A 26,748-nucleotide genomic window follows, 5' to 3' on the forward strand; every position below is an offset into this window, starting at 1 on the left:
AGGCACCAATCTGCTGCCCAGCTGGAACTTTAGGCTTTCTGGTGGGGTGCCACTTTGGCATGTAGGTTTTAGGCGATCCACATCATAATTATACAAACTGTTAACCACCACATCGTGGATAATAACATTTCATTATCTTGGACAATCGGAGCCTCGAACCGTCGATCACATAGACAGTAGCAACCTGCAGGATTGGTTCTACAAATAACTAGTAGAGTTCAAACCCAGCACGTGTGATGATGAACGACAGGAGAGAAAAAATAAGTTACCAAAATCACTGCAACGTTAACGACAGTTACAGGAGTCAGAAATTCCTGTAACTCACAGTCACATTGCTCAGAATCACCCTTTTTCATTCTAAACCATGGTAAATGAATACGAGGTGGTGTGGTTCGTCGTCTCCTCGGGGATGAACAGTTCCGCTTCCCATGACATGGAACGAAGTTATATCACCCAAGGCGCACAAAAACAAGAATATCACTGGCAGCTTATGCGAAACAAGGGAAAATCTAACATGGAATATCGCAAGATCAATTCTAGAATATGCTGCGTCATCAAAAAGTAAATTACAAGAATATTGACTAAATCCAATCAAGAAAGATACTTACCACACATCCGGTTCCAAAAACATTGGAATTAAATCGTAGGATAGCTAAATTGTTTCAAGAGTAGATTAGACATATATGAATGAGTTTGGATGGATATAAATAGGAGGTGCCTCACGTGGAAAATTACTCCACTGTTCATATTAATTGACTTTCATATTTAATAAATTATTAAATATAAATCTATTTTCTTGGTGATTATTAGATACGAGTCCATCGGAACTTCCAGGAAAAGTATATAGGACTCTAAATCAGGGAAACCAAATCAAGATAACTTTGAAGTTTACATTTGTCACCAAACTATTATTAAAACGTGTAATATAGTAGTTTAACTGTAGTTTTTACCAGAGAAGCCATCTAGTGTGTTAGATATTGCAACAAGTATAATACCAATACACAGATGAGTATAAAATATTATCTACCTTAAAATTTTGCAAATTCGCGCCTGATATCGCCTCCGTCACTAACCTTTGGGTAGAAATATGTGTTTATCTACTTTGTGTCCACTCTACATCATCAGGAACAATAACATTAATAATATGAAGTAATGGCAATGTTTACTCACAGACATAATAGCATAGGATAAAAACTTACACAAGTGTGGGTTTTTATTCTAAATTAATAAATTTAATAAATAACTAAGCCTCAATTTCATAAATAAGAACGCAACAGAATTAATAACACAATTAATAATTAAATGATAATGATGGAAGGCAGCCATGATGGCAGATGCCCCCACACGCCGCCCGGACAGACGCACGCTGCACGCTCTGAGACGGACAGCTCGCGCACAAAACTTGCATCGTACAGCCTTTTACGACGGTTTTTCTGGCCCAAGAGTGTCTGATAGTTCCTGTTTTGTACATCAGAAGATGGCTAAAACGGCGAGAGTTAACAAAGGTGCAGATAGGACCTCTCTGGTCTAATTCCCCGGGGATGGATGAGGGTAAGTCTGGTCCTGGTCCGTTGGCAGCCATTATTCCACACATTCCGGCGTCGGTCTGGTAATACCTGAACCCGTTTGGCACCTGGCTGTTTAACACACGCCTTCAGACATCATCAGCACAAGGAATTCAGATAAGTGTCTGTAACTAACCTGTTGTTACCTTGACGCCAAGTGTATATAGGCACCATATCTAAATGTCCAGTTAAAGAGGCTTGATACCACCATGACGGGTCAGGAATTATGATAGATATTTTTTGTTTATTTGATGCAAAATTATTTGATTTTTTGATCATTTGATGCATCACGTTATTGTGATTTCTGTGTGTTATGATAGATATTTTTTCTCTGTTCTTGTGGATTTAAAATCTCATATGTGTGTCAATTTTACTAAACTTACCAGTGGCTTATAGCAGCAAATAATTTGTTGTATTTATAAGGCAATTCTTTGCAGGGCTCTGGGAAGCAGCTCCTTGTATACAAAACTTCAGTTCAGGTGGATCATATTCTCGTGTCGTAACGGACTTATATAGTCTTACGTTCATCACTACATAACTACGTTAAAGCTAAGTGATTATAATTACATTTAAGGTGAATTATTTATCAACAATATTGCCTATTCTGGATTCTTACTACAGTAGATGTTTAACCTGAAACCCGAAGTTATAATTCATTAAACTTGCAGCCTATAATTTCTACACCTCACATGGGCCAATACATTTTTTGCAGTTCCCTTTATTCTTAATCTTAGACGATGTGGTCAGAAATTAGGAGTTACCTTGGGGAACTAACGGTTGGACAGAGCAACCCGTTCTCTCCAGCGTTCCCAACGTCACTAAACTGATGTATTAAATTGTCCAAACCTAACCTAACCTAACCGAGGGCCAACTAATAGACGTATTAAATTGTCCAAACCTAACCTAACCTAACCGAGGACCAACTAATAGATGTATTAAATTGTCCAAACCTAAACTAACCTATCCTAACCGAGGACCAACTAATAGAAAACGGGACATCACGTCAATTTTGCGAATCCCTTGTGATTTTTAGTACATCAGTTTTTAGCCTTTGAAGATTTATACGTCAGAATGTGATGTGCTAGTCAAGAGGACGGGTGATTCGCCGATCCATAGAAAACGGATATTTGTGAGCCGCTACTTAACACTTGTTACTGTGGTGACCACAACATACAAAATGAGACGTGCTAATTGAGAGGACGAGAGAGTGCCTGTTCCAGCAGACACGTCGGATGGAACTGGAAACACAGATGAGTCAGAAAGGTGTAATTCATTTCCCCATGCAGACAGGCATGCCCAGTTCCCAGGACACAGCTGACGGAGTACAGTGTGCCCAAATGATATGGTGATCAACGTGACGAGAGAGGGGCCAGCCGTGAGGAGTGGGGGTGCAGTATGAGGTGAGAGGTGGAACATGAGGTAAGAGGTGGAGCATGAGGTGAGAGGTGAGAGTGCCACAGACAAAGAGAGTGTGGAAGGCCGGAACTGCTCGTGCCAGTGGCAGGGAGAGCGAACACCGGTGTCCAGACTAGAACAATAGATCCTGGCAGTGACCCTGCTCAGAAAGTGCCACTCTTATTCTTAAATATTTGTCTCGAATACGTTTTATTTTCCCTCAATAAAATCACCAATAACATAAGACGACAAAAGCTTTGTACAGTGCCTACTCATGTTCACAGTACAGTATTGGCCTTCATGTTCACAGTGCAGTATTAGCCTTCATGGTCACCGTATATTATTAACCATGTTCACAGTGCAATATTGCCCTTCGTGTTCACAGTACAATATTGCCCTTCATGTTTTTGGTATATTATTGGCCTTGTGCATAGTACATCATTGATCTTCATGTTCACAGTACATCATTGATCTTCATGTTTACAGTACATCATCATTGGTCTTCATGTTCACAGTACATCATTGGTCTTGGTCTTCATGTTCACAGTACATCATTGGTCTTATGTTCACAGTATAGTATTGTATTCGTTCTCACAGTACATACTTAACCTTCATGTTCACAGTATAGTATTGTATTCGTTCTCACAGTACATACTTAACCTTCATGTTCACAGTATAGTATTGTATTCGTTCTCACAGTACATACTTAACCTTCATGTTCACAGTATATACTGTTCTTGATCTTTATATTCAGCATATTATTAGCGTGATGTTCACAGTATATTATTTCCTTCAATGTTAGACTAACCAAACTAACATTGTTGCAGAGAACGGGTGGCCAGCAAGACAAATGTTCAATAAGAAGCTGTGGATGGCGTCTACCTCCACAAGTTTCAAGAGCAAGTATGACAGTGAAGACTGGGATTGAGGATGGGGGCTTAAGAACAAGATCTCGCACGTCGTATACACTTACAGGTAAGAAATATAAGGAAATACATGTATCTTGTACAGGTGGTCAACAAGTGAAATGCCATGAAAGAAGCATTTGTGGGAGCCACCTCCATTCACAACTTTAAGGTCATTTCCCAGTCTCCGCCGTATTAGATACAACAGTCCTATAAGCTAAAGCCGAAAGTAACGGTGTAAAAAGGTAGCCACCTCGGCCTTGGAGAAGGCGTGTACATATGGTCGAGTGGGGGGACCCTTCACTAACCATCAGTGACTCGTAATGTTTAGTTTTAGCGTGTCAAGAGTTGCTACGTAATACTGACGTGTTCACAGGCCAAGCAGCTTTACTCAACCACCTGTCTGAAAATTTCTAAATTATTAGGCAACATGTTGACTCGCGTGGCGGTGAAAGCCTAGTTTTGTGTCGACGGCTACTCCAGAAAACAATACGGCCGTCTGTTTATCGCTTTTCAGGCTACAATACATATCTGTTTTATCACCGTTCAGACTACAATACGTATCTGTTTATCACTGTTTACTCTACAGTACATATATGTTTATTTCCCTTCAGATTATCTGTTTATCACTGTTTACACTACAATACACGTATGTTTATTACTGTTCAGACTACAATACATACCTGTTTATCACCGTTCAGACTACAATACATATATGTTTATCACTATTCAGACTACAATACATATCTGTTTATCACTGTTCAGACTACAATACATAACTGTTTATCACTGTTCAGACTACAATGCATATCTTTATCACTGTTCAGACCACAATACATAACTGTTTATCACTGCTCAGAGTACAATACCGACTACTGTGATAAAAGGGGAAATACATTTAGAAAAGTCGAATAATGACTCGCGTGAAGCTCTAGAGTGAGAATTGAAGAACACGTGAGACGTATACCTGAAAGATCAAAAAAATAAATGCACATATTTGTTTTAAGAATTGTAAGTTGGGTACCGAAATGAGGTCTGTTGCAGAACGAGTCTTGCTTGCCTCCACCTTACGTGCTGTGGGCATTTTATCGAAATTGTAAGTCTTAAATATTGTGGCACCAGTATAAGCCTTAAATACTGGGGCACTAGAGTAAGTTTTAAATGCTGGGACACTAAACTCTTAAATACTGGGGCTCTAGAGTAAGTCTTAAATACTGGGGCACAAATGAAAATCTTAAATATTGAGGCAGCATAGTAAGTCTTAAATACTGAGGCACCAGCATAAGTTTCAAGTACTGGGGCACCAGAGTAAGTCTTAAATAACTAGGCACCTGCATAAGTCTTGAATAATGAGGTACCAGGGGTAAGTCTTAAATATTAAGAGAACGATGTAAGTCATAAGATTAAAATACAGGAAAACATGGAAAATAAACTTCAACAAAATACAAGTTACAAAAGTTACACACACACAGTTTATATTGTAACTACGTGACGAGAACAGAATATATTTGTTTGGAAAGAATAATACGAGATTGTTTCAAAATTTGATAGTCACTGATGTAATCTTAATAATTCTTTTTTTTAGTTTTGTCAGGGACAGGAAGCCTGTGTAAATGTATTGTATCGAGGTTCCTCTCCCCACAAGGTCGAACTAATGACCCTACCTAGGATGCAACCCCCACAACAGTTGCCTGACTCCCGGGTACTTATTTACTGCTAGGAGAATAGAGGTAGTAGATGAAAGGAAACGTACCCAACTTGTTCTGTCCCGCCTGGGAGTCGAAACCGGGATCCCAATTGTAAGTCGAAAACGAAGCCAACTGTACTACAAGACTCTTTAATTTGGTGACATGAAGGGGGATCAAATTAGATAATCCCCGGTCTCCTATGAAATATTCTTAACCTAACAGTTTTACTCCTTTTTTTAAATAAAGTGGATACAGGAGTAAACGACTTCTGACTCCCGTTAGCAGGCTGAGAGGTTTCCCTTCCCATAGCTCATATAAGCCTTGCTTTACTGGTTTTCCCTGAAACACGACCTTTCAATCGATTTTACTACCAGGTCTGTGTGTGTGTGTGTGTCTGTCTCTCTCTCTCTCTCTCTCTCTCTCTCTCTCTCTCTCTCTCTCTCTCTCTCTCTCTCTCTCTCTCTCTCTCTCTCTCTCCACAATAAACATGATGTTAGTGATGATTATTTATAACTCCAGAGAACTAAATAAGGTCACTTACGCAAACGTTTTATCTAGGTATTATACAGTCCAAGTTAATGTCAGAGGGCCAACTATTGTTATCACATGAAAGCCAATACAAAAAGGCACATTGAATACATCACTCACAAGAGTGTTGTACACAACACCCAATAACACCCACCAGGGTGTTGTGTGTAACACCCACCAGGATGTTGTTTATAACACCCACCAGGGTGTTGTCTATAACACCCACCAGGGTGTTGTCTATAACACCCAGTAATTGTGAAGTACAGTATTGCATTGCCCAGTGTGGGAATCAATACTTCTACTAACAATGTTATTGTATTTTGTAATAAACACATTTGTCGTAGATTAATTGGTTCTAGGTTGAGGTACTCTAACTTTAATACATGTTTGATTTTACACGGGTTGTACCAGCTAATATAATTATAATAACTATAACGTAAAACAAGGAAGTAAAACGGACAGACATTCTAATATATATATATATATATATATATATATATATATATATATATATATATATATATATATATATATATATATATATATATATATATATATATATACATACATACATTATATATATTATATTTATTTATATTGATAGGGATCCCCCTAGGCTGCGAAGCCGCAGCAGTGCGAGAATACGCTGCCATTTTCACAGACCCCAAAGGCACTGGTTAAGCTTCCTTTCATCAAGTCACGCTAAAGCGGCGACTTAGAGCTTATCACTGTAAAACACAAAATTGAGTCGTGTGAAGGTGCTCAATAAAGTGAGCCCTTAACCTGCCCCTCCCCCCCCCCCCCAAATAAAGCACGTTCGATATCAGTTTTATGGAAGTTGGCAGTCTCACCAGTACCTTAGAGGTACTCCGGAAAGGCATTAGCCAGATTCAAGAGTAAGGAGACAATTTAGGTCTCATTTTTAAGTCAATTAAGTGTGAGACACTTTCCTCCAACTCACATTACTAAATGAGTAAAACATGTTTTGCTAGACATACACATAATTTATCCTGTGGCTGTTACCCGCTTGGGTGACCTCCATGTATTGTATGTTATACAGAGATTCTAGGTACAATCTACCTTCTTGCAAAACGTCTATTCCTTCTTGAGCTAACTTACCTTCTAAGGTGTTTTTCATACCACAGTCGCACTAAACTAAGTAAGCTTGACACCTTGACATCCTCTTGAAATCCTTACTAGAAAAAGTCCTCGACCGTCTTCTAGGGCGACTCACTGTAGAAACAAGCTATTACCCTCCGGACCACACTAGAAAGTGAAGGGACAACGACCTTCCGGTCCGTCCTGGACCATTCACAATCCTCTTGAGAATGGTTCAGGACGGACCGAAACGTCGTCGTCCCTTCACTTTGTAGTGTGTGGTCTGGTGAACATACTTCAGCCACGTTATTGTGACTCATCGCCTGCATATTACCATCCGATTAGATGGCCGTAGTGTCCCTCCGGACAGCCTACCGGATTGCTTATGCCAGCCTCCCTTTCCTTTTTCTTTACATCTAATAATCTTGAACAAGAAATTCTATCAGGTCGCCTGGGTGACACGGCGGAGATACACGATACAGCTTTGATCGAAAGTTCCAATCAACGGGATGTTCTTGCAGCCCCAGCACTCAGACCAGCCCCGTAAAAAAGTTCACCTGGGACAGCCCATTGGCGGAGAGAGTAACTGCCTCGAGCTGCAACGTCACAACAGGATATAGCTCGCTTCTCAGCCATATCCCCCTCCCATCCCTCCCCCTTTCCCTGGTCCATGCAGGAGACTTTCCTTGAGCAGTACCTATGTCTGCAACAGGCACACCTCAAGACATACACATACACCTGACCAAAGAGCCGAAGCTCAACCCCCGCAAGCAAAACTAGGTGAGTACACCCTCCGAATTGCAATGACCCTTTACCTTGGTGGTCCAGTTCACACTTGAGTGCAAATGTATTAGCAACACTAGAAATCGACAAGTATATCTTGCAAGGTCTCCAGTGTGACGTTCCAAGGGTTTGCATGGAACATAAAATTTATTAAATGACATCAATTGCCTTGCCACATCCCAGCGTCCTGCACTGGGATGTGGCAAGATGATGCACTGTCTGCCATTCTTCCGTGGAAGAATGGCAGACAGTGTCCAGAACACTTCCTTATATCAGTGTCCAGTGTCCAGAGCACTTCCTTATATGAGTGTGAGTGAACAGCCGGTGGTGCAGTTAATCTTATTTCTTGTACAGACAACCTCACTCGATCAAAATTCCAATTCGTCCTTCAAACGTTCACTATATTCTAAAGTGACCCCTTTCATTAGGTTGCTCATCATATGATTGTGTACAAGTGCTGTAAGTTGCAAGTCAATACAACTAGGACTTCTCCAAATATCGCATGGAAATAAACGAAATGTATCCCAATAGACGAAAAATATAAATTATAAACCATTATTTACCTAAATGTACCTAAAGGCCAAAATTTCTCTAGTGCCCTCGACAGGGACAGGAGGCCGGAGATTTGTTGGTCATATCCCCCATTGGCGAAAAAAAATTAGAAACCATAATGTAACCTAATAGACTAAAAATACAAATTAAAAATCATAATTCAACCCAATAAACTAAAAATGCACATAAAAACCATACTGTATCCCAATAGACGAAAAATGCAAATTAGAACCCATACTGTACCCGAAAAGGCGGAAATTGCAAATTAGAAACCACAATGCATCCCAAATGACGAAAAACTAATTAGAAACCATAATGGATTCCAATAAACGAAAAATACAAATCAGAAAACAGTAAAAAATAAATGATAACCATCTAATTCTAATGTGGATTTACAAATGAATATAATAATTGCAATTGTATGATAATTTGTTAAAGTGTAAACAATTATATGATGGGTCCTTGTAGCATAGCTGTCTACGTCCTCGGCGCACAACCAAGGGATCCGGGTTCAATCCCCCGGCACAAACAGCTGGGCACCTTTCATTTTACCTGATGCCACTGTTCACCTAGTAGTGAAATAGGCACCCGGGAGCTAGGCGACTATTATGGCTTGCATCCTGGCATTTGACCTAAGTGCAGGCTTCCTGTCCTCCCAACAACTGGAATTACTGCATCACCACAGTTGCTCACGCATATCATTAGCAGTATGACTATAATAAATTCAAGTGTAAACTATAATCTCATTCAAGAACAATAACAAAGTCAGGGTTGTGTGACATACATCAATTTGTTTAAATAATAAATATATCAAATTCTATGGATTTTTTTAAAGATACATTTTGTGAGGAACCGTTTTTACAGTTAACGGTGTCGGCCCAGCCAACTGTTGTGTGTGTGGTCACACATGGCTGCTTGATGCACCATGTGACGTTACTGGTCCTGTGGTTGTTAATTGGTGGTCGTGTTGTATGTAAAGTGTGATGCTTTATTGATGTTGCCGGGTGGTGGTAGGGGCCTAAATCGTTGTGTGTTATATAACAGATGCCCTACATCAGTTGTAGTATCATATGGCTGTACATCGGTGGAGTGGTCGTGTTATCTTATAGTCGTACATCAGTTATCATTATCATGTAGTTGTACATTAATAAACATATTGCATGGTCGAAATGTATTATTTGTTCGTTATTTAATCGGTGTTGGTGTGGCCCTAATTCAGTATTAGTGTGGCCGTAATTAAGTGTTGAAGTGACTGTACTCCAGAGTTGGTGTGGCCCTAATCTAGTGTGCTGATATAATTCAGTGTTGGTGTGGCTGTAATCTAATGTTTGTGTGGATGTAATCCAGTGTTGCTGATGTTGTAATCCAGTGTTAATGTGGCTGAAATTTGGTGTTGGATTAGCCGTAATCCAGTGTCGATGTCTGTAATCGAATAACAACAATAAACGACCATATACGTTGGCTGGTCCACGTTAGAAAACATGACTACATCTGATTATCAAACAAAGACAAATACATCAAACCGAAGAATGTAAAATATATAAAATTTGACTGGGTTCCCAAGACATGGTCGACTGACAGGAGGGAAGGAGGAGAGACTTTATATCCTTGAGAAACGCCACAGCCGTGAGACCACACCCACCGCGGCCGTCATGACTATACGCCGGGGTTAAGGCCCGCCCTTGCTATGAAACCTCTCCAGTCACCACCACCTTTCTCCATCATAATCGAATTATTAAACTGTACAGGTGGGGGATGGGAAGGGGGGTAGAACTGGAGGGGGTGGGAGTGTACGGGGTAGAATGAGTGGAAAATTGATTTTTTCCCGCCCATTCCACAGGAAGAAGGATGGAATGAAGGGAGGTGTGGAGGAAATTTGAGGGGATAGATGTAATGAAAAGGGTGGGAATGGGTTCATATGGGGTTGATCTAGACAATCTACTAATAACCGCCTAGCCACAAGCCTGAGCAAGCTGCCCTCTTGTATTCGTGTATAACAGTTGAGGTAAGGAGTCACGCTGGCGCTGAGTTCTGAATGATAGCCTGCTTTAGGGACTTAAATGCACGAAACGGGCAAACATACAAATGGCTTTTAAACCATTTCTTACCTCAGTCCAAGCTCATTGTCATTGCTGGGCTCGAACTATATCTGTTTAGCTTTACTGTCTGTTTAGGCTCTCCTCAGTCCGTCATCCTAAGGTTTCCCAACGTCAAGAAACTGTCGTAAAAAAGTACCCCTTATCCTAACCTACCAGAGGACCCAAAATAGAAAACGGGACAATATGTCAATTCCCCGAGCCAAAGAAACTTTGCCCATTTTGTTTCTGCCATCACCGGGGATCGAACCCGGACCCTAGGATTACGAGTACAGAGCGCTGTCCACTCAACTATCAGGCCCCCATATGTGTGTGTGTATGTGTGTGCTTGCGTGCGTGCGCATGCGTTGGTGCGGGAAAGTCCTAATACATTATAGCAATATATTCATGCAAGATGTGTGTATTTTCTCTGAGACCTTTACATAAGAGTGTATATACTAACCCACATCCATGCGTACAGAAGCGTAGGGTGGTGTGTGATAATCCTTGTGTAATTCACGCCCTGGCTTAGCGTGTTAGGTGTAAGCGTGTGACAGTGCGTGTGCTTGCTACTGTATTCACTACACTGTATTCACTGTGCTGCATTCACCGTACTGTATTCGCTACACTATTCACTACTGTATTCGCTACAATATTCACTGTACAGTATTCACCGTACTGTATTTGCTACACTATTCCCTACTGTATTCACTGTACTGTATTCACTACACTCTATTCACTGTACTATATTCACTAGTTGGTACTAGGTTTAATCTCATGTTTTTAATCTTTAAGCTAGCTGGAATTATCTTGAATAATTCGTTATATTAACATGATATTAGTAACCTAGTGTGCATGTGACGCATAACTATCTTGTTAGTGTGTAACGTCAAATGAAGGCTGTGTGGTGTTTAACTCCAAAATTGTGTGCGGTGTCTCGTTAAATTGTGTAGCCTAGCGCATGACAGAAATTTCTATCAATATCCTTACTATACATCCATACAAAAGTACAAATTTTTTAAAATTAATAATCCAGGTTTTTGTAACAATGATTCATCACTGATCATCATGTGCAAACTATCTTATGAATTATTAAGCTGCCATGAGGAAACAGCAGTGACCTAGCTTTTGCGTGATCTTGCTCCGACATGAAGATTCTTCCGTTACTCACAAGAAACATGTCAAGTTGTTGGAAAGTAAGTGATGAACACTTTCAGGCGCCCGCGGGTAAACTTGCATACATATTTAACCCAGAGACCAACGCTCTTCAAATCTTGCACAGATATATATATATATATATATATATATATATATATATATATATATATATACACACACAGAGACACACACAGACAAAAACGGACACAGAGACAGAGCCAGCCTTGTGGATGGGTCACGATAGCCTCGGCGTCATATATCAGTGAGTCTGCAGACTTGCCAAATTTCATACATATGACGTGAAACTCACGCATCCTGCAAGTTCTCACGCCCTCGTGAAAATTCAAGTTTCTTCTCACGCAATAAATCCTTAAAGTTCACTTAACCTCAACATTAATTCATATCCAAAACAGTTAGAATTAATGCAACTTGCTCCTTTCCTTTGCCAGTGTCAAGCGGCATTGATTAATTAACTAGCCTGCAGCTTCCTGCTTACAGTTTCATCCTCTGGCGTTCTACATAATCCAATAATTATACTAATTATTGGATTAATAATTATACTAAATTCATGCAACTTTATATTAAAATATACTGAAGCTGACTTTAGAAGTCCCTTAGCCAAGAAACACCATCAATCCCGGAAACATTGCAAACACTGGACAGTGTTTACAATACGTCGTATCCGAAGACGTAGACGACTGTGCTGTAGCTGTTTACGTCTTCAGGTCACACCCGAGGGACCCGGGTTCAGTCCCCGGGTATGGCAGAAACCAATGAGCACGTTTCCTTTCACCCAATGCCGTTCTTCACTTAACAGTAAAATAGGTACCCCAGGACTTGGGAAATTGAGTAGTCAGTGGATGGCCAAGAGGGACCTGGATAAGTGCAGGCTTCCTGTCCCTGATAGCGGGGAAACAATATATATATTGGTAGTTATTATGTTGTTGAGGTGACCGGCGTAACTGACTGTCCAGTAAGAATTTGTTAACGTTTTATAACTGCGGGTACAGTGACATTAATGTTGTAAACAGAATGTTTTTACTGAATTATGAAATAACTGGAAATGTATGGTTTTGTAGAGTAGTCAACGTCGATTAGGTATATACGTTTTGATAGGATATGCTCAAGAATACTGGGTTGTATATTTGTCACAGAGTGAGGACAGGTCTAATGCACAAGCACAGAGCTTTGTCTTGAACTTGAGAACTATGATTATCCTGGATGTCCTTATGGAAGCACCATATTTAGTGATGGAACCTCGTGGTCTTTTTTTTGTATTTTGTAAACTATTACACCAATTTGCCGTTTTCTTACAGTTATATAAAGGTAGCAACATATGTAGTGGTTATAGGATGGAATCTGCATCTTATGTAAAGGACGAAAATACTGCAAAAGTTTGAAGTTATATTTATCTTTAGGATATATAATTAGGAAATAATGAATTATGAATTGGAATGTAAATAAGATTGAATATTGACACCAATAGTCGTAACGATATCGAGGATTTATTAGACAAAGCTACGGGTGAAAATACGAACTCTTATTCAATGGATGACTTCAGCCTTGGCTTACTAAAGGCTGATGAAGACGGGCCCTGCGGCCATTCCTTTCCTTGCAATACTCACACGAGTTCTCTCCAGTAATTACAAGACCCACCAGGGTCAACCCGTCAGCAAGTGCTTTATCATGCTTGAAAAAATAATATTTCTAATACATCACAGGGTGCCAGTCTTTTGTCCGATTTTACTCGGTATTTTCTAATGCTTTCTGTAACCAAACACTCTTAACTCAACCCCAGATACTGACACTATAACATACCGACTAAAAGAAAGAGAATATTATGATTTGTTTCGTTTTCTTGTTGAGGATGCCATCTGGCGGTCAATGACGTCCTCTTCACATGTTGATAAGTCTTTTACTGCATACGAAGGGATATTAATAAATTAGGTTTAATAGAACCATCAATTTCGCCGCGAAATATAGAATGTACAGAAATAATCTTTATACTAAGGGAAGCAGGAAGAAATTACTAAAAACAAAATATAGAATTGGTCTCTAGAAATAGCAGAGTAACATGGAATGTAATTACCAAAATTTACCTGAGGGCTATCATCATCTATCTAGTGGCCTCGACAGAGACAGGAAGCCGGCGGCTTGTCAAAGGTCCCCCCCCCCCTTCCCCATGAATGAAGTCCTCAAAGGGAACCAGGTGCAAATAAGAGCAGATCATACATAAATGCTTCCTCTACCATGACCCATAACCTGCCACCAGTTACTAACGCCGTCAACAACTGTTCCAGTCCATGACAACCGTGATCTCTGGCGTCCAATCTCACTGTGGCTTGGACACTTGTCCCCCGCATACCCACCTACAGTGACATCACCTGATTGATAGTGGCTCCATGGTGGTGGACAACATCTTGTGCAAAGATTGTGTTTAACTAATGTTTTCGTAAAATGCCCATCCAAAGTGCGTCTCACCCCTGCTTATTAGATGACATCATTAGCACTATTATGGCTCTTAAATGCAATTATAGTCCTGTACTGCACTGTATTCTATATATCGATATGTACACATTTCGATCTTAAATCGAATGTGTGTGTAGGTTCCCGATCCATTTGGGCTTTGTCATATCTACATTTAAACCTGTGTATGGAATCTGTCTTTACCACTTAATTTTTATCGCATTCAGCTATTCTCAATGACTGTAAAATCAGTTTCTAATACCTCGGTGGCTCATTTGGGTACTTTGTTTACACCTGTATTCCCTTGTTCGTGTACCGCTTATTCCAAATAACCTGTTATTGCTCTATTTCCCCTAGGTATTTTATATATGGTGCTTATATATCCCTATAACTCATACCTCTCAGCTCTGGGACTCGTCTAGTGACATACATCTGGACTCTCCAGCTATGTTTAGTAATTAACGCTATTAGAATTCCACGCTGATGCCGCATATTCCAGAACTGGTCTGACATGTGTGGCATATAAGGTCCTGAGCGATATCTTTTTTTCTGAAAGTAATTCTCATGTTGGCCAACCTTGTATATGTAATATGGTGATATCCAGTTGATGTGAGGTTCGGGTGACATGTTTGGTGTGATATCAACCTTGAGGTCTTTTTCGCCAACCGATTCCAATAGACTTTCTCCTTACAATTGATTCCTTATGCCTCTTAGACACCCAACCCACAAATCTGAAAATAATATTTTCAGATTTGACGACGTTTAAGAATTGACGACGTTTCGGTCCGTCCGGGTCCAGGATGGGCCGAAACGTTGTCAATTATTTTGTTTTCAGATTTGTGGGTTGAATATAAATTTTTCAGTCACGCTATTGTGACACTGTGTGTCAACGGCTTCTTATTTCCAACATCCAGCTTCATTACTTTTTCAATGTGTCAAAGATTTTCTGTAATTCCTTGTAGACATCCATCGTATTCAGTCTCTTCATTATGTTGATGTTACGTTATAAACATCTTCTCTCCAGATGTTCTATTAGTCTCATCCTTACAGTCTTTATATTGCCTTGCATAGCATGTAAGGAACACAACTGTAGATTAACGTCTCCTACCCATTTCCCTTTTTATTATGGGCACAGCATTGGCTGTCGTTCAACTTTCTAGAAGTTCTTCTACCTCCAGTTCCTTATACATCATAGTAAGTTGCCAGCACAGCTGTTCAGCTTCCTTTTTTAGGTATCCATGTTGAGATCTTATTTGATATCACTGCCCTAATCGTGTCCAGCTCCATCAGGTGCCTCTTTGCTGCATCTCTGGTAATCTGAATTCTGCAAGTTCTCCATGGTTTGGCATCTATTCTCTCAATTCAGACACTTCCCCTTTATTATCAAGACCTACTGGAATTATCGGTTGATTCACACATGATCTTGTCATTTTCCTATCCTCAGTTTGATCACAAGTTCCTTTACTGTAGTTTGTCTCGTAATGTGGTGGTAACACATTTTTGGATGAATCTTTGCATTATCCACAGTTTCTAAATTGTCTCTTTACTTCTCATTCTGAGGTACTCATTCGTTGTCCTCTGGTACCTCTTTTAGCTCTTTAGAAAATTTACAACTTTTTTCGGGTTGAAGGCTTTAAGTTCTTCATTACATTAGTATGGAAGTCTTAGGGGTGTATGCTTAATCTGAAGAAACTCAGTTTCCACGTGATGAGGGACAACGACCCGTGGACGGCGTATATTAACCTACAGACACACCGCAACACCTCCGTGACCTTGCGTGTCACGTCGCATCCACCAGGCATACGCACCCATTATAACCAAGTTCCCAGGAGTCTTGGCGTCCAGGAATGTTTGTAATTATTGCTCTCTCTCTCTCTCTCTCTCTCTCTCTCTCTCTCTCTCTCTCTCTCTCTCTCTCTCTCTCTCTCTCTCTCTCTCTCTCTCTCTCTCTCTCTCTCTCTCTCTCTCTCTGTATCCTGTTATAACTATTAGTTCAATAATTGTGTAAACTACTAGCTCAGTACCCTATTAGATCTGCTGCTCAGTATATTATTAGAACTATTTACTAGTTCAGTATCAGAAATAAAGCAAGGTATGCCACATCTGTGAATGTAATTTTTTTTATTCTGGTTTACGAGTTTTATTAAACTATAATGAGTATCTGACATGTATAATGCTGTATAGGAACATGTAGTGCAGTAGACTCGCAGCCGATTGGATCCGAGTTGGAGTCCTGGTCAGGGCGAGACGTTTGAGCACGTTCTCTTACACCTGGTGTTTCTATTCACCTAGTTGTAAGTAGGTATAGAGGAGATAGGTAACTGTTGTGGATCGCTTCTGGGGAAGGTTGGTCGTTGGCAGGGTGTACTCGATAAGACTAATAAGTTTCCTGTTCTAAGGGCTACATAGCCTTCCCGGCTTGGTGCCTTCTTTGGTAATTACTTACTTCCTGTTCTAAACAATTGAAAATCATAAAGAAAATTAAAGAATACACTTATTTCTTAGAATAAACTTATTTCTCATTTAGCTACCTAAATTAATACAACGAATGACTAAATATCTCTACATTAAATATCTAAATTATGCAGCGAAACTACTAGGCATCTTCACCTTAGATACGTAAATTAGCACATTATCACAACGAAACTACTAAGGATCTCTCTACCTTGAACATCTAAAAAAAAAAAAAATTGAAATTACAAATGTAATTAATTTTTAAGCTCCATAACTACTCTAGTTGACCACTTGTGTGTAGTGTGGTTTAGCGAACAACTAGAGGTGGCTACCATAATTGTAAATAAGTAATTTCTTTACTGTCCGTAATTCGCTGTCTGTGCTATATTTTGCTTCCTATAAGTATTTCGTAAGACATTCTTATATTAATTTTCCTTTCCACATGCTGTACACCATTGTTTCTGAAGAGAGGGTGATTGTGATGGTAAAATGCAGCTCAATGGGCGGCTATTTATGTTTCGTCTTTTTATTGGTCTTAGATATATTTCGAAGGAATCATATTTCGAATAAATCTCAATAACCAATTAGGAATTTTGGGTTAAGTTATAGGTAAGGATTTGTTATCTCTAACGATATGCAGGTAATTTTATTTATTTATAAATATTTGTATATTTAGAATTACTGATAAGCCTACATTAGCTTACAGCCATTAGTTACAAAAAAAAAACATGAACAATGTATACTGGTTATCCTGGAAACTTAAATGTAGAACCCGTACTACGATATTTATTTTTAGATAATTCAAAATCTTAGAAAAATAACAATCTGATAATAAACTTCAAAATACTCCACACTATATTTTTTTTAGTTTGTGATATTGATAGATTCTCAAAGCTGAATAAATTTGAATTTGAATCACCTTTACTAAATAACCTTCATGTCTAAGGGCAATTTTGTCTCTTGCAAGAGACCCCCCAAAAATGTTTTTCCCCAGTGTTTTTTAATTTAATTAGTCTGTTATAGCCCAATGTTCTTTCAGTTAAGTAGTGTATATTAGAACTTGCATAGTTTTAATTTACTATTAATGTACCAAACACCCAAGAAAGGGGCAGCGGTGGATATGGAATGGAATCTACACGAAAGAAATCAATAATGGACTGACATTAGTATTCAAATATGTATTTAAAGACTATAAAGGGCATAAGCATATTTTCCTTGCCCAAAGAATTGTCCAAATTTGTTCCAGACTAGCTTACGTTTTTTTTTAAATTATCAAATGATAATTTTATTTACAAAGGTGTTATTGATGCTGGTAAACATGGGGTCCGCTCACCAAGTTCCTGACCACCTGCATGATCGTCGCCCATGATAAATATCGTAATGATCGAGTCTTACACGGAAGTCACGTAAAGATTATTGCAATAATAATAAATCACAACTTTCTTCGTTAGAGAGAACTAAAATTGAGAAACCGAGGATAATATGCGACGAACAATACTGGACAATCGGGAACTTTTCCTCGACGAGGAAAGGAAACAAAGGAACTGCTGTATCTGAACTTATTCTTACACATTTTGTCTCTGTTTTTTATATTGTTTTAGAGAATTGATGGCATTTCAGAAACTGCATTAATATTACGCCTGACACGACAGTTACACTTCGCTTACTATAGATAACATTAACCTTCTGGTCGCAACGATCCCAAATTTAAGCAGTCGAGTTAGCAAGTGTCTTTTTTTATCATAATAATAATTATTAAAAATCATTTCCTTTTGAAATGTCATGTTATATGTCCATGCAAACTACTCATGTCAGGTGCAGGAACACCGTACATGCAACTTCAGTCTAACTGTAGGTTAGCCATACTAATTGGAAATTACTGACAAAAAATGTGATATAATGGGAGGTTGTAGTACAACAAAGTGCGCATGTGGTAACTGTGGTGAAGGTCGTGTTAGCGGGGGCGTGAACGTGAGGGGGGAGAGACAAGAGCCTCGTGAGGGGAGGGAGGCGGCGGCCATGTCTCACGGACCCTCGCTGGGCGGCCATAACGGCTTACGTGCAGTAACTTGAACCACACCCATCGTCTACAACCTCCCCCCCACCCCACACACACACATACGCACACGTGCACCATATATACATAATATGCATATAATATATATATATATATATATATATATATATATATATATATATATATATAGGTAGATATATAGTGAGTACTTCATTCTGCGGGTTATGAGAGTTCCGGGGTCAATTCCCTCTGCTGGACAGAAGCATTTGAGCAACGTTTTCGTTCACCTGATGTCTCCGTTCACGTGGCAGTAAATAAGTATCTGAGTTAAAGAATTGTTATGGGTTGCATCCTTGGGAAGGCCAGCAGTTGGCTAAGGAGGACCTCAGTGCACTAGCGCAGGCTTCGTGTCCCCGACAATGGAAACTAAACCATGTGTGTGTTTTATTAAATTTGATGGAAACGGTTAGATCAGTGATTCTAGCATGAATCGTTTCTATATTTCTAAAGTTCTTTACTTAGAGCAGAGGGAAAGGTAACTCAAATTAGCAGATTTGACTATACATATCGTTCATCGATGCCATGAACGGTGCTGTTGTTTTAGATTTAGCTACGAAATGAACAGAACAAAATGTCCATTTAGCACGGGCTATGGTGAGCCCGTAAATGAACGGTGAGATGATGAAGTTATCCAATTGGGTGAGTGTGTGTGGTGTGAGCTGGCAGTTCTGTGTTGGTCTTGAGGCTGGTAGCGTGAACCTAGGGGTAAGCCCACTGTTGAGAGTTGGGCGTTTAATATGTATTACTTCGGTTATTTCTGATTCCTATTGTTTTAGCTGTCGATTACTTTGACGTTGTTGGTCGGGATATATCGAGTTAGGGATCTGTGTGTATAAATGATGAGGTCTTTGATAGAGCCTTGTTGTTTGTGCATTATCATGCGCCTTGTTCACTGACTGTTTCCAAGTGGGCATGTAAAGGCACATTAAGACAATATTTAGACACGTTTTAGAAGTTTTTTTGAGTTCCTCTTTTTAATGTTGGGAGGGTCTTTCAGTTCCCCCAGTCTTGCGGGCCGTTTAATACAAGTTCGTGTAGAAGAGTTTATAAAGTGGGATAGGATAGGTTCTGTAGTGTGGCGCTCCTCGTCAGAGGAAGCACGGCAGTTCACCTTCCTTTTAATGACCTCTTCAACATTGGCATTAGATTATCATTTGTTGACAAGGACATGTCTCACTCTAGTGAGTTCTTTGTCACCCTGCTTCCTACTGAGCAAGTGTGCCTCGCCAGGTACTTGCAAGATGTCATCAACATCTCTACAGTATATGTCGGGTACAGGTTTAAGGTACAGATGAACAAGAGCTTTCTCTTAAAGGTATCACTTACAAATTCACAAATAGGACTCCGTGTGGTCAACCAATGGGGAGTGTTTATATAAGAGACCATCAGCGCTCAGGAAATGTACCTCTTTGGAACATGCTTCGAGCAGTTGTTTGTGTCCCCTAGTTGTGCCTGCGGGGGTTGAGCTTCGGCTCTTTGGTCTCGCCTCTCAACCATCAATCTACTGGTGTGCAGATTCTTGAGCTTATTAATCTCTCTCATATCTACATTTGAAACTGTATGGAGTCTGCCTCCTCCGCATCTCCTGATGCATTCCATTTATTAACTACTTTCACACTAAACAAGTATTCTAATGTTTCTGGGGCTCATTTGGCTACTTTGTTCCACCTGTGTCCCATTGTGCGAGTACCACCCATGTTGTTTTAGATTTATATACTCAGAATGAAATGTCTATATAGCACGGGCTATAGTGAGCCCGTAGGACACCAGTGTTAAATAATCCGTTCTTATCTACGCTGTCAGTTACCCTTGAGAATTTTGTATGTGGCTGTCATGTTTTCCCGAACTCTTGTCTTTCAGCAGCGTGATGTGCAATTAGTGTGCTTTCTGCGCCGTTCACAAGCGTGCAAACGTTTTCCATCATTCTAATTGTCTAGTCCAGAAGGACGTTGGTAAACAGCGATTCAACATCCAGAAATTTCCTACCTGATACATGTGACCCTCGCAATAAGTCTGACACATTCTTCAAGTGCCTTAAGGTTGAAAGCATAGCGTGTATGGAGCCATGTGTTAAATCTCTCAGCCAGCCTCCAGTCCTTTTCACCAGCACTTGTGTGATGGGAATAGTGCATAATAAATGACTTAAAATCAATGTCAGCCTATACGTGGGGTCTCTGGCTGATGACCGGACTCACTGGGTTTCCAGGTTTGTGGATCTTTGACAATCCCATAGTTATATTCAGCCTTATACTTTTTCTTTCAGCTAGTGAAGTCCAGACCTTTTGGCATTAATAGTTTCAACTAATACGTTCACCTTTACTTTTAATTTGAAAGTAGTATCCCTAGTGACCGCTTGGAATTTAGTTTGATCAGAGGATAAGGGTAATTTTTTTCAATACATATTCATCCTTTTTGAGAGTGAGAAATATTGGAGACTCGTTGCCTCATTTAACAGTGAACCTCATTATCTGTGAGGGAATATACTGGAGGGGTCCGAGTGTATGTAAGGGAGGTCTGCTTCTCTGGAAGACAGATTTAAGAGTATATAGAAGAGGAATCTGCATGGGAGAGGCTCTGTGTATATGGAAGGGTTATATTAGTATATGGGAGGGTATATTAGCAAGTTGGGGTCTGGCTGTTTGGGGAAGGGTGTAAGTGTATATAGGAAGAGACTAATTTGTGTAAGGGAGAGATTTAAGTTTTTATTGGAGGTGAATGTCTGGTTTTGTAGGGAAGGAATTTTGTTGTAAGAGAAATGTGCCAATGTTGTGTAGGGTGTCTGTTGTTTACGATCTGAGAGTTTATGAAGGAAGGGATCAGGTTGTGTTGGTAAGAAGCTTGAGTGCATACTGGGGAAGGAGTGTGGTTGGGTGTGGAAGGGGCTGATTAGTGAGTGGAGGTGGTGAGGTGAGTACATGTATGGAAGAGATTATGGCAAGATGCCTTTTTTTCTGAATTTCAAAAGTACAGCAACCTCTTTTTGTCTGCATAATTTTCGGATTATTCATCTGTCTGTCTGATTTCATGAAAATTAGTTCCAATATAATTGTCATGTGAAGGGAATGTTGAAAAGTCAGTGTGTTCCGTTGGCTGTGTTCTCGCCTCACAATTGAGGATTCTGTGTTCAATTCCCGGGCGGGACAGAAATGGTTGGGCACGTTCCACTTCACTTAATACCTTTGTTCACCTAGCAGTAAAAAGGTACCCGGGAATTGGGCAACTGTTGTGGGTTACATTCTTGGAGAGGTCAGTAGTTTTCCTAGGGGGCATCTTGAGAAACCTAACAGGCTCCCTGGCCCCCGATAATGGGAACCAATCCCTACCCAAACCCCAGTATATCGTCGCCGGTGACTCCTAGTGGGCTTTGTGGCCATTTCCTCAATGTCTATCTTGAGCTTATCTTGAGATGATTTCGGGGCTTGGTGTTCCCGCGGCCCGGTCCTCGACCAGGCCTCCACCCCCAGGAAGCAGCCCGTAGCAGCTGGCTAACTCCCAGGTACCTATTTACTGCTAGGTAACAGGGGCATCAGGGTGAAAGAAACATTTTGCCCATTTGTCTCCGCCTCCACCGGGGGTCGAACCCGGAACCTTAGGCCTACGAATCCGAAGCGCTGTCCACCCAGCTGTCAGGCACCTGTTTGCCTCTCCCTGGGTGAAGATGACCTCTGATGCTCTCATGTTCATACTTGAGGTCTTCTGGTGCACACAAGTAGCCTTCATGCTGCCGCTACCCCATACTTTCTCTGCCTCTGTTATTGTACTCGTATAATTGTGTTCCTAAACCGCCAGTACACCATCGCTGGTTCAATGCAGTGACCTCTTTTTTTTTTTTTAATCGTTTATGTTTTCAGGTTTACCTTTAAAATTGTTTATCGGTTTACCTTCGACACTTCCTTACTAGTGTATGACTCTGAAAATGTTTCTTCTGATCTGTGTGACTCGTCTGTTTCCAGTTTCCATTTATGTGCTCCTGATTCAACTGTTCTTCATTTTGAACATGGCTAATATATCTACTTTGTCAATTCCTCTTCGTATCATGTACATCATTATCATGTCTACTAATAATGATGTACATGATATCCAGTTCTATTCTCTAGTGTAGGGAGGTTCAGTTCTCTCAATATTTTTTTCATAGCTCAATCCTCTTAGCTCGGGAACGAGTCTTGTTGCACATTTTTGGCCCTTTTCTAGTTTTGTTTTGCTTCTTTAGGTACGGGACATGCTGGAGCAACATGCTTGATGAATCTCACAAATGATACACAACACTCTGAAGGAATCTTTGTCCAAGATGATGAAGGATAACATTTGACGAAGGACGTGTACCAGTATGGCATATGCTGCTCTCGTTATTCTGCTGATGTGCGCCTCTGGTGTTACATCTCCAGGTATGTCCACTCTTAAGTCGTTCTCTTTTTCAGATGTTAGAAATAAGTGTGTGTGTATGACCTTTGTGAACATATTAGCACTTTCCTGTAGTGCTTTTTCACTTTTGCTGAGTGACTTCTGTAAATTCGTGGTCCAAAATCTCCCAAAGCACACGAGGGAACCAGTGGTTGAGAGGTGGTGAAATTTAGCTAGCCACGAGGAGAGAAAGTGGAACCTTTCTCTTTCCCTCCCTCCAGTCTTATTGGAACTGGCTTCTGATCCCCGCTTGATCTTGACACAGAACTCAAGGCACAGGAATATGGCGTAGTTAGTATTTTCATCTTAAAAATCTGGCCAGGTTGACCTCGCCACCACAAGACCGGCCTGGCACTCCCCATACCTCCCAAAGACCGGCCTGGCACTCCCCATACCTCCACTCTCCATACCTCTACCACCATAAGGCAATAAACCCTTGAACTATATGTTATCACATCTCTAACCCTGTCCATGGAGGACAGAAGAAAATGTATATATGCTGGTTAGCATTGTAAATGTGTGGCCACGTTTGTGGTAGAAAATAATAATAAAAAAAAACAAGACCAGCCTGGCTTTTTGCATGCCTTCACCACCACAAGACCGGCGTGGCCCTACGAGATACGTGTGGTTTGGTTCGCATTGTTTTCTTAATGAGTTTGGCTCACGTCCGGTGTTTATCTTGCATGCAGAGATTCCACAGTTTTATTATGATGAGAGTGATAACGCTGTTGCTTGTCACGATGTGATGCAGTCTTAAGGTCACACAATAATAACACAACATATAAACAGTTATCTGTCACATGTAACTTCTCCCCAGACAGCTGTGACAGTTGTATCTGTGACAGTGTTGACACGTGTGTCCCTGCTCGGCTGGGGCAGTGTTGACACGTGTGTCCCTGCTCGGCTGGGACAGTGTTGACAAACGTGTTGTGATCAAGCGACACAGTGCTAATACCGGGTAACGAGGCTCTATGACAATAATCGGACTCGTTTTGAAAATCGTGCACGAGTCCTGTTCTTGGCTAGGAATTTCCCTCACGCGAATAATATACAATGCCTTAGATGTAGTTGAGAATTTACATATTGTAAACTTACATAGTGTGGCCATCTTTTTCATTTATTTGCCTTGGCAAAGAAAGTATTGGTGATTAGTTGTAACTTTAATAATTTACAGGTGCTTATATACCTATTCGTTTCTGTATATTGAAACTGGGAATTTTGTCACCATTGTGGTTAACCATTGTAAATAACCAGTTTATCGTTTATATTTACTTTAATTATATTGTTGGCTTGTTATGGGGTAGTCTTAATTCCTTATATTTCCATTGACATACGTTTAGATTCCAGAACTTAACATGTAATCTTATGCAGCTGTAGGTTGCGTTGGGGGGGGGGGGCAGGCCTGAAGGAAATATTTAGGATACTTAAGAAGTTAATGATTGTTGTAACAACTTCTTTGTCCCATTGGTTTAATTGCAACTGTATAGCACAATGTTCAGTCAGATCACAACCAAGTGGACTCTAGTTCTATTCTTGGGCGGGATGAGACATTTGGGGACGCTTCCTCATACCTGATGCCTCTGTTCACCTCGCAGTGAATAGATACCCTGTGAGTTAGGCAACTATTGTGGGGTTGCATTGTTGTGAAGGTAACGCGTTGGAATAGCAAGGGGGGGGGCATGACCCCGAAAATATAACCAATCACTACTCAGACTTCTGTAGACCTGCTGGCTTCTTGTTGACATTTGTGGTCTAGTTCCTCAATGTCTGCCTCATCCTGGGTGAAGATGAGCTCTGTTGCCTGCCTCATCCTGGGTGAAGATGAGCTCTGTTGCCTGCCTCATCCTGGGTGAAGATGAGCTCTGTTGCCTGCCTCATCCTGGGTAAAGATGAGCTCTGTTGCCTGCCTCATCCTGGGTGAAGACGAGCTCTGTTGCCTGCCTCATCCTGGGTGAAGATGAGCTCTGTTGCCTGCCTCATCCTGGGTGAAGACGAGCTCTGTTGCCTGCCTCATCCTGGGTGAAGATGAGCTCTGTTGCCTGCCTCATCCTGGGTGAAGACGAGCTCTGTTGCCTGCCTCATCTTGGGTGAAGACGCGCTCTGTTGCCTGCCTCATCCTGGGTGAAGATGAGCTCTGTTGCCTGCCTCATCCTTGGTGAAGACGAGCTCTGTTGCCTGCCTCATCTTGGGTGAAGACGAGCTCTGTTGCCTGCCTCATCCTGGGTGAAGATGAGCTCTGTTGCCTGCCTCATCCTGGGTGAAGACGAGCTCTGTTGCCTGCCTCATCCTGGGTGAAGACGAGCTCTGTTGCCTGCCTTATCCAGGTATCCTGGGTGAAGATGAGCTCTGTTGTCTCTTCATATTCCTGCTTGTGTGTTCTGGTGTTCACAGATGGCATGTGTGTTACCGCAAACAATACAGCAACAGGTGCAGTGAAAGTGTGTGTGTGTGTGTGGGTGGGTGGGTGTGGGTGGCTACCAAAGTGTAATTACAGGAGGAGAGCTTGGCGCCTAATGTCCCATCTTTATAACCTTTGTATGGGCCTATGTGTTTGACCTTTGTGAACATATTAGCACTTTCCTGTAGTGCTCTTACACTTTTGCTGAGTGACTTCTGTAAATTCGTGGTCCAAAATCTCCCAAAGCACACGAGGGAACCAGTGGTTGAGAGGTGGAGAAATTTAGCTAGCCACGAGGAGAGAAAGTGGAACCTTTCTCTTTCCCTCCCTCCAGTCTTATTGGAACTGGCTTCTGATCCCCGCTTGATCTTGACACAGAACTCAAGGCACAGGAATATGGCGTAGTTAGTATTTTCATCTTAAAAATCTGGCCACCACAAGACCGGTCTGGCACTCTGCATACCTCCTTCATCTCAAAACCGGCCTAGCACTCTTCATACCTTTACTACCACAAGACCGGGCACTCCCTGGCACTCCCTATACCTCCACAAGGCCGCCCTGGCACTCTGCATGCCTTTACCACCACAAGATTGCATACGTGTGTGTCTACTTAAGTGTCTACAGGAAAGTGAGCTCTAGCTCTTTGTACCCCACCTACTAGCCTTGCTGTGCCTGTTGCGTTATAATTTAACTTTCCTGGTCGAACTGTTTGTTGAATCTGGCCTTAAAGTTGTGGATTTAAGTGGGTTCAAATATTTTCCGTGCATTCTATTTGCTGACCTGGGGCCAGATTCACAAAGCAGTTACGCAAGTACTTACGAACGTGTACATCTTTCCTCAATCTTTGATGGCTTTGGTTACATTTATTAAACAGTTTACAAGCATGAAAACTTGCCAATCAACTGTTGTTATTGTTATAAACAGCCTCCTGGTGCTTCGGAGCTCATTAACTGTTTAATAATTATAAACAAAGGCGCCAAAGATTGAGAAGATGTACAGGTTTGTAAGTGTTTGCGTAACTTCGTGACTCTAGCCCCAACAATACAGGATACGAGAATTTCCTTGCATTCCTTCAACTGGTTTGCTTTCGCAGCTTCCACCTATTTCCTCTTGTACTACTTTTCTCAGTTTAAGACTGTCCATGTCTACGTTGTCTCTTCCCCCACCCCCCTCAAAATCTTGTATGTTGTGATCATGACCCCCTC

The 26,748-nt window shown here is 40.9% G+C and overlaps 1 protein-coding gene across 3 annotated transcripts in view; it reads left to right on the forward strand.

Moving 5' to 3' along the window:
* The first annotated feature begins 3,823 nt into the window (after positions 1 to 3,823).
* The window catches only part of cysu (Curly Su), a 95,912-nt gene continuing 72,987 nt past the window's right edge, over positions 3,824 to 26,748 (forward strand). The window contains exon 1 of one of the 3 annotated variants that reach the window (XM_069310601.1): positions 3,824 to 3,935. The gene's annotated coding sequence lies outside the window, so the exon portion shown is untranslated. Of the gene's footprint in view, positions 3,936 to 22,990; positions 23,130 to 26,748 lie in introns of those variants that run through there. The other 2 variants (XM_069310598.1, XM_069310600.1) reach the window with 2 other exon arrangements.

This window comes from Procambarus clarkii, chromosome 67 (assembly GCF_040958095.1).
Source record: "Procambarus clarkii isolate CNS0578487 chromosome 67, FALCON_Pclarkii_2.0, whole genome shotgun sequence".
NCBI lineage: Eukaryota > Metazoa > Arthropoda > Malacostraca > Decapoda > Cambaridae > Procambarus > Procambarus clarkii.